This window comes from Bos indicus x Bos taurus, chromosome 3 (genome assembly GCF_003369695.1).
Source record: "Bos indicus x Bos taurus breed Angus x Brahman F1 hybrid chromosome 3, Bos_hybrid_MaternalHap_v2.0, whole genome shotgun sequence".
Taxonomy (NCBI): Eukaryota; Metazoa; Chordata; class Mammalia; order Artiodactyla; family Bovidae; genus Bos; species Bos indicus x Bos taurus.
This window is the reverse complement of record NC_040078.1, coordinates 2,849,789-2,858,772: the sequence shown is the minus strand read 5'-3', so window position 1 is coordinate 2,858,772 and position 8,984 is coordinate 2,849,789.

The following is an 8,984-nucleotide window of genomic DNA, read 5'->3' as shown; positions in this document are numbered from 1 at the left end:
CATTGTATATTTTTGTCTCCTTTGTCAAAGATAATGTGTCCAAAGGTGCATGGATTTATCTCTGAGCTTTCTATTTTGTTCCACTGATCTATATTTCTGTCTTTGAGCCAGTACCATACTGTCTTGATGACTGTAGCTCTGTAGTATAGTCTGAAGTCAGGAAGGTTGATTCCTCTAGTTCTATTCCACTTTCTCTTGAGAGTCCCTTGGACTGAAAGGAGATCAAACCAGTCAATCCTAAATGAAATCAATTCTGAATATTCATTGGAAGGACTGATGCTGAAATTGAAACTCCAGTACTTTGGCCACTTGATGCAAAGAGCCAACTCATTAGAAAAGACCCTGGTGCTGGGAAAGATTGAAGGCAGGGGGAGAAGTGGATGACAGAGGATGAGATAGTCAGATGGCATCACTGACTCAATTGACATGAGTTTGAGCATGCTCCAGGAGGTGGTGAAGGACAGGGAAGCCTGGAATGCTGCAGTCCATGGGGTTGCAGAGTTGGACATGACTGAGCGACTCAGCAACAACCAACAGCACTCTATCTTCCAGAGATTCTGCTAAGGGCTTAATATGCATCATTGTGTTTTATAATTATTACAATCCTTTTGAATCAGTTACTATTTACAGATAAGGAAATTGAGGCTCAGAATGGTTAAATAACTTGCTCATGTCACACCAGCTCATTTCCACTGACACAAGGGAAAAGGACCATTATTTATTTATTCATTCCATAGTTCTCCTGAAGATGGTATGTGCAAGATAGAAATAACTAAAAGCTCATTACCTGGTTTCTCTTAAACTTAGCTTCATTTCTTTCTAATTTGTCCAGGTATTTTAAGAGTTCCTAGACAGACTGTTATTTACATTATTTTGAAAAGTCTCAGGGAAGCAAATTTCTTATGTTTTCTTGGTAACTTGGGTTTCTTAGAACTCCCAAAGATTTCTTAAGTCTAACCTAAGACCCTTTTGCTACAATTGAAGCCAACTCTTCAAGGAGATGGGGAAGAGCCAAAGGGAAGTCTTTGAGAACAACCTGTCCTAGAAGGAAGGTAGATGTAGTGATATGGGACCAGAGGGTCAAAGAATATTAGTGCTGAGACCTCAGAGGCTAAAGACTGATTCTCCCACTTTACAGGAGAGAAAATGAGCCTAGGGGAATGAAAAATTTCTCCAAATCACTGAGATATTCGGTGGCAGAGCTAGAGCCAGAGTCTGAGGCTGCTTATTTTCAAGGACAGAAGAAGATGGTGATAAAAACAGCTGAAGCTTTGAAGGTAGGTAAGTCAGGATTCAAACCCTGGTTCTGCATTTTCCAGCTATGGGACTGTGCGTGGGCAAGCTTTGCAATCTTTTATACTTGGTGCCTTGGTATTTTTCATCTATAAAATAGAACTGATATCTATCTCATTAGGATGCTGTGAGGATTAAATGAGATCATATATATAAGTTCCTGAGACAGAGTGGGGGTTCAGTTGATATTCTTTCCCTACCCTGGACCCAGTTCTAATCAACTGAGTTAGCCAATGTAACAAATCACATAAAAACTCAGTGACTTGAGACAATAATATTTATTTATTATCTCTAGCAATTATTGTTGGTAGGGAATTTGAGACTAGCTTGGTTGGGTGCCTCTAGCTTGGTGGTTTTTTATAAAGTTCCGGTTAGAAGTCAGCTGTGGCCACATCATCTGAAGGCTTGACTGAGGCTGGAACATCAAATGTCTCACTTACATGACTGGCAAGTTGGTGCTGACTGGGGGTCTGAATTCCCAGAGCACATGGGCCTCTCCACAGGGCTGCTTGTGTGTCTTCACAATGTGGTGAGCATGACCATGGTCTGAGTGAGCTACGCAAGAGACCAAAGTGGAACCTGCAGTGTTATTCATCATCAGGAAAGACTGGAGCCTTGAAAATCATGCACTTCTGCTGCATTCTACTGGCCACACCAGGCCAGCCCTGATTCACGGGGGAGGAGACAAAGGGTCAGACACCAGAAGAGGGTCCCTGGACTAGCACACTGTGCCCTATTTCTGGATCCACAGCTGTGCCAAGCTGTCTTATCCCATTTTAACTCCCTGTGTGTTGAGTGTTGAGTTGGTATGTTTCAGCAGCTACTCCTGGCTCCTCAGGGCAGATAGGGGCCGTGCCCTGCTTCATGTTTTCTAGAATTCTGAGAATGCTGTTTATAATTAGCCAAGCAATAGTACCACCGCTGAGCTAACTCCAAGGCTCATCTGCTTGTTTCTCTGGAGGTTTTTAAATAGACAGGGATGTGATAATGACACAGTACATTACCTGTCTGTTACTGTTTGGCAGGCAGTGTGGAAATGTGACTAATGTCTGGCAAAACCACTACACTATTGTAAAGTAATTAGCCTCCAATTAAAATGACTAAATTTGTAAAAAAAAATTAATAAAAGGAGGAGTTAATCAGTATTAAAGCAGCTCCCGTGGCATTGTCACAAAGCAGGCGCCAATGGCTGGAAGGCTGAGCTTCCGTAGTGCCTGGGGCCTGACAACACACCCTTTGAGTGCTAATGGGCAAGACCCAGGTGCAGAGATGGATGAGCTTACTAGGACACATTCCAGGAGGTCCCAGAGCCCTGACCAAATCAGGCTCATTACCACTGGCATTTTCTCATTCCCTCTGCACTTTGAAGGTGTTGAGTTTGCTCCCACACTCAACATCATTTTCAGGGAGGAAGCCTATGAAGTGTAATCGTCGCTGATGTGCTGATGAGTCTCATCTGTGTGTTTACCTTGCCTACCACCAAACCTGTGTCCTGAGTCCAGCCTACTTACTGCTTGTTTCCATTTGGAGATCTCACAAGCACGCTGAAAACTGAACACGTAACTTTATTCCCACCCAAATTCGTGAATCCTTTTATGTTTTCCACCTCCATAAATGTCACTGATACACACAAGGGCTCTGTAAGCCTCCTAGGCACAAAGCCGTTCTGTGTCCCCGATTTCTTAGATTATAGGAAACAGCCTTCATTAAGCCTCCATGACCTTTTCTGAGTTCAAATGGGCAGATTCATGCAGTTGTTAACTAGAAGTTGTTAACTAGTTGTGAGACCAGGGAGAAACAGTCAAGAGCAGCCTTGGGGTAAGGTCCTATTCCCCATCAACAAATACATACAATAATATCTTTGAGCTACTTACAGATGCTGAGACCACTCCCTCCCCCCAACCCTCCAGGTGGGAGAAGTTAATGTTGGTCTGCTGCTCATAGCAATAGACCCCAGACCAGTTGGACCTGAAGGTTGATAATGCTGACTCCTACTTACCTCAACACCAACCCATCTCCAAGGAAGGACATACAGTTTCAAGAACATTAGCCCAATGTGGTCACCTTTGCCTAGGAGTATAGTAATAAAACTATCATTTTCTACTTCACCCAAATCTCTGTCTCTGAGATTCAATTTGGCAATAGTGTACAAAGAACCTGAACTTTGACATTAGCACCACCATTTCTCACTTTTGCTCCATCCAGACACCCGAATGGGAGGGCATGAGGATTAAGAGGGAAGGGCAGGAGGATGGGAGCTTATGTGTAGGCCTGCATCTTAGACCAGCCATTGACAAAGTGGGCGGTCTTTTGCAATTGCCTCCACTTGATGTCTCCATTTCTTCTTTGGAAATGGAGCTAACGATAGAGACAATCCATGGAGTTAGAATTAAATAAGATGCTTTATGCCTGTTATATAGCAAGAGCTCAGTCTGTGCTCTAAGAATCATTAGGCTCTTTGGATTCTAGCTCCTAAACATTTCCTGAATTCATCTACTTCTTAACATTTGCCACGACCCAGCCTTGGTCACCATCATTACTCAGCTGGACTAGTGCTTCCTGATGGAATCTCTGCAGCCAGGAAGATATTTTAAAAGTACAAATGTGAGTGATGTCACATTCCTCTCAAGCCCAACTCCTTTGTTCTTGGGATTTGGGACAAATTCCTTGCACGGACCACAGGGCTGTGCAGACTTTCCCCCTGCCTGCCTCTCTAGCCTCATCACCCACTCCCCTTATTGAGTTTCTGTCAGTTCTTCTAATGGACCAGTTATCTCTTACCTTCAGGCCTCACACATACTTTTTCCTCTTCAAAGAAAATTCCCCCTGTCAAGCCCATTCTCATCGTTCACCATGGATCTTATTGTTGAGAAAGAAAAGGAGAGGCAGGTAGAGGTGAAATCAGATCAGGGTGTTTTATCTCTTCATTTCAAACTACTCTTAGGTCTTCAATAGACCCAAGGGTGGAGGTGATTTTTGACTCTAGGTGTCTTCATTGAAGAGCTGGGGATGGAAGATTTTTCAGCCAGAGGTAGAGTTTTCCTGGGTGAGTCCTGTGACACCTCCAGCTCTGCCTCTTTGCCTGGCCCTCAGTCCCTTTCAGTTTTTTAAAATCTCAGTTACACATCACATGTTTGAGAATGTTTGCAGGAACTTGGCCTAGCTTTCCTCACCTCTTCCCTCAGTCACGCCTCTTAATCTCCCCTTACCTCCTCCCACAATCAATTAAGATTTCTGAAATTATGTATCATCTGGCAGAGATCAGGCTTACCTGTGTATCCTTGGTGTGTACATAGTGATGGGTGCTTAATAGATATGTGTTGAAGTAACATATGAATGGGTTGCTACAAATTTGCAAGTCTGTGCTATGAATATCCAAAGGGCCACCAAGGCATCCTATCTGTTGATGATTTACTGTTATTTCAGAACTGGGTACATAAATCAGATTCTTAGCTTAAATGTGTTCGGCATTTCCTTGGGGGAAAAAAGAAGAAAGATAAGTAGAATTCCTATTTTTACCAAACAAATACTTATTGAGCTTTCATATATACCAGAAAATGTGGAAGACGCAAAGTTGAATATGATATAGTTCTAGGCTTCCTATTATCATGGAATTTTTGGTCAGGAATTAAGTGAGTTATTGAACAAATATTTGTGGAATGAATGAATAAATGATGAATATGGGCTTCCCAGGTGTCTCAGTGGTGAAGAATCCTCCTGCCAAGCAGGAGACACAGGTTCGATCCCTGGGTTGGGAAGAACCCCTGGAAAAGGAAATGACAATCCACTCCAGTATTCTTGCCTGGAAAATTCCACGGACAGAGGAGCCCGGCAGGTACAGTCCATGGGTCACAAAAGAGTTGAACACGACTTAGCCACAAAACAACAATGAGTATTTAATCTTAAAAAAGCAAAGCTCTTAAGCATTATAATTGGAGACATCTGAATGTGTGTTGTTACAGTGCAGTAAGAAATCTATCTTCAAATTCACTTATTCACTTTTTTTCACTTAACCAAATTAGTTACTTACCTATTATATTATTATACTTATCTGTTATCTATTGTATTTCAAGTATACTAATTGATTTCTGGATGGGAGCCACCAATTCCACCAAAAACCATGGAAAAATATCGTGGACTTTTGAAGATCAAATCAAATGTCCACACAAAAGAGCTATTTGCAATTTAAATGTGAAGTCACAAGGCTTTGTAATAAACTGGCCAATAAACAAACCCTGGGAATTTCTTGTGAGAAGATTAGGTTTAGTAGTTTCCTTAAATTATAAAAACAGTAAAAATCTAGGGAACTTCTGATTTGTTTATCTTCCATATGTAAGGTCATAGCATCAATCCGTACTTGGAAAGGGCTGCCAGACCCTTGGGCTTGTTTGTAAACCAAGTAAACTTGGTTTACAAACAGTGTAAACCATTACAATCAGTGTAAACTGCACTGATGTGCAGTTTCTGCCTGCACATCAGTGATTTTCAACTTTTACAGACACATTGCCTTTGGAAAATCTGCTGAAAGCAATGAATTCTCTTCCCAAGAAAATGCAGGCCCAGTGTGTTTTGCATTCAGGTCTAGTTCTGATACCCTGGGAGCCCAGAGGCAGGGACCCTGGAGTGGAGCCATATGTGTGAACCCATGTGGTCCCCCAAAGGTTGCTTTTGTTACTTTGAAGTTGGGACTTTCATACCATAATGACATCATACTGAGACTGAGCACAGGGTGCATTTCAACATCTGTTTGATGTAATTCATTTGAGGGGCACCTCCTGGCAAATGGTGGTAGCTCTAGACCTATGCATTAATAAGGGTCCAGGGCAACTTCTACATACCAGGGGGTGCCCCACATCGCATGTTTTCCACATGCAGTGATGTCTTCTTTGCTGGAGCAAAGAGATCCAGAACTAAAACCCAGAAAGGCCTTTTAATATGGATTGCAGTAGATCCTGGGCCCATGACAGTTCAGTTAGGGTTGGTGATGAGTAGCACTGAGGTTAGGATTGGATTGAATGAAGGCTGATAGTTATGGCTCTGGCTTCTGTTCACTGAATGGCCTTTCCTGCCACTGTTCTGCTCCTCGTTACAAGGGAAGTGGGAGGTAGGAACACAGCATCTTTCTGTCAATGTCATCAGACCTCTCAGTGCCTCCAGTGCTGGAAACCTTCATTTGCATCACTTTGAATCACTGCCCTTTTCTCCCCAGGAAACTGGCATAGTTTCCACAAGGGCAGGATTAGATGCTAATCTGAGGGATTCTCCATTGACCTTGACTCCATGTTATCTTAGGTTCCTTCTTCAGTGGTATTAAGGAGTTTATGGGCACATTTCCCCTAGGTCTTAGTGGGGGAGGAAGAGAAATGCCTTAGATTGATTTGCTTAGATGTCAGCCCAGCCTGCTTGGTCATCATCTCCATCAAATCAACCAAGTCCTGGTGGGGCCACCCACATCCTGGAAAGACACCGCAGATGTGCCAGGAATGGGTCAGAGGTGCACAGAGAGGTCATTGCTTATTAAAAACCTTGATTGCTCTGTGCCTATTTGCTTCTGAGCCCTTTTGTTTTTTGTTTCCAAAATCCCTAGGAGTTTTCAGGGCTGACTCAAAATGCCTGGTGGTTTCGGAGACATGCTGCTCCTGGCAGACACTCTGACACTTCCCTCCAGGCAGGAGGACCTTGGGCCAGAGCTGGCGAAGAGCTGCTCCCAGCTGGAGCTGCTGGGGTCAGGGCCCGTGGACATGTCCACCTAGACCATGCCAGTCCTAGGCTTTCACTCACAATTCACTATTTTAGCTTCCCAGGGTTTGACAAAAACCCAGCTTTTACATCACCAGCATAGCATGAAACTTACTGTTTGAAATATATTAGCAACTGCTGTTATATCCGGCTGGCAAGGTGCCAGGGAAAGAAATTAAACCTTGCATTTCCCCAGCCCTCCCTCCCTACTTCCTGGTAACCCATCAATTCTGTTCAGAATGTGCCCAAGAGTGCCAACCCTTGCCATTTGCCAGAGTCATGGCACTTGGAATTCTCAGTGAATCTGGATATCCATTTAGCCTCTGCCAACCCATTGACGGGCTCTGAGAATTCTAATGTTATTCCATAGAGAATCATTCTTGTCTACCCTGAGGTGCGTGTAGCCAGTGGAGAGATGGAGAAGGGGGTGTGGTTGCCAACATCCCAATTTGACTTTTCAGTGATAGAGAGGAAATAATTTATGAAAGTCACAAAAGGGATATATGTCAACAGTTTAAGATATCAGTATGTGAATAATAAATTATGGCTCTATTTATTCTGTGAAACAAAACTATAATCTTCCATTGAGAGAGAAAATAAAAAATTTACTCCTGGGATTTCTTTGGAGGGAATGATGCTGAAGCTGAAACTCCAGTACTTTGGCCACCTCATGCAAAGAGTTGATTCATTGGAAAAGACTCTGATGCTGGGAGGGATTGGGGGCAGGAGGAGAAGGGGATGACAGAGGATGAGATGGCTGGATGGCATCACTGACTTGATGGACTTGAGTCTGAGTGAACTCCGGAAGTTGGTGATGGACAGGGAGGCCTGGCGTGCTGCGATTCATGGGGTCGCAAAGAGTCGGACACGACTGAGCAACTGAACTGAACTGACCATGCTGAGGAATCTTTGTCCTTCTTTTCCTAACCATTTACCCAGACTGCCTCTTGGCCCATGTCTGGTAGGGACCACAGGAATGAGGAAGGCCCCTTCTAACACTGGGGAATTTATGGTCCACTTAGGGAGAGAGCAAACATGCTCATTTATATCTGTAACATAAGGCTGTGTAAACACTTGTCTGAGGGAAGAGGCATCTACAACAAACATGGGGCACAGCTCATACCCATTCATTCTTTCAGAAAACATTTACTGAACTCTTATGATGCTCTCAGATTGATTCTTACGTGTGGGATTCAAAGATTAAACATGTTAAAAAAAAGTTTCTATCTCTAAAGAATTAGCAGTGAGGAGCCAGGGAAAGAACATGACTTTTGTAGAGACTTGTGCTCAAGTCCTATCTCTGCCTCTTGCCAGCTGAATAACCCTGGGCAAGTTTCTTTTCCACTCGGAGTCTGTGTTTCCTCACCAACAAAATAGAGGCGAATGAGAACAATCTCAAAGGGATGGTGAAGATGAAGTGAGATAAAGCACGTGAAGAGCATTATAAGTACAAATAAATCACTGCATAAATGGGTCATCCTAGGCCATCAGGTAGATTGAGAGCTGGGCAGGCTAACTGAGGCCTCCTGGTTGGACATTTCATCACCAGACCTGACTGCTCCTCCTGTCAGGGGTCTGGAGATCCTGCAGTCTCAGGGCTCTACACCTAGAGCCTGGGACTCATCACCTCTGTTTCTCTGCCTGCTGGCCTGGCCTTTTGGGGGATGAGTCCTCTTGGCCACAAAGCTCACCTACCTCGCCTCCCTGCCAGATATCTGGAACACTGGTAAGACTCCAGCATGATGTAGCGTGAAATCTGCTGAATGCCTTGTCCTTTGTTTATCATTTATAACTTTTACTCTGGAAAATTTCAGACATATATAAACGCGGAGAAAATAGTATGACATACCCTCATGTCTTTTCAAAATATCCAATATTATTTCATTCATAACTCCACCTGCTCCTCCTGCCCTCCAGGTTATTTTAAAGGAAAGCACTTTTTAAAAAATCAT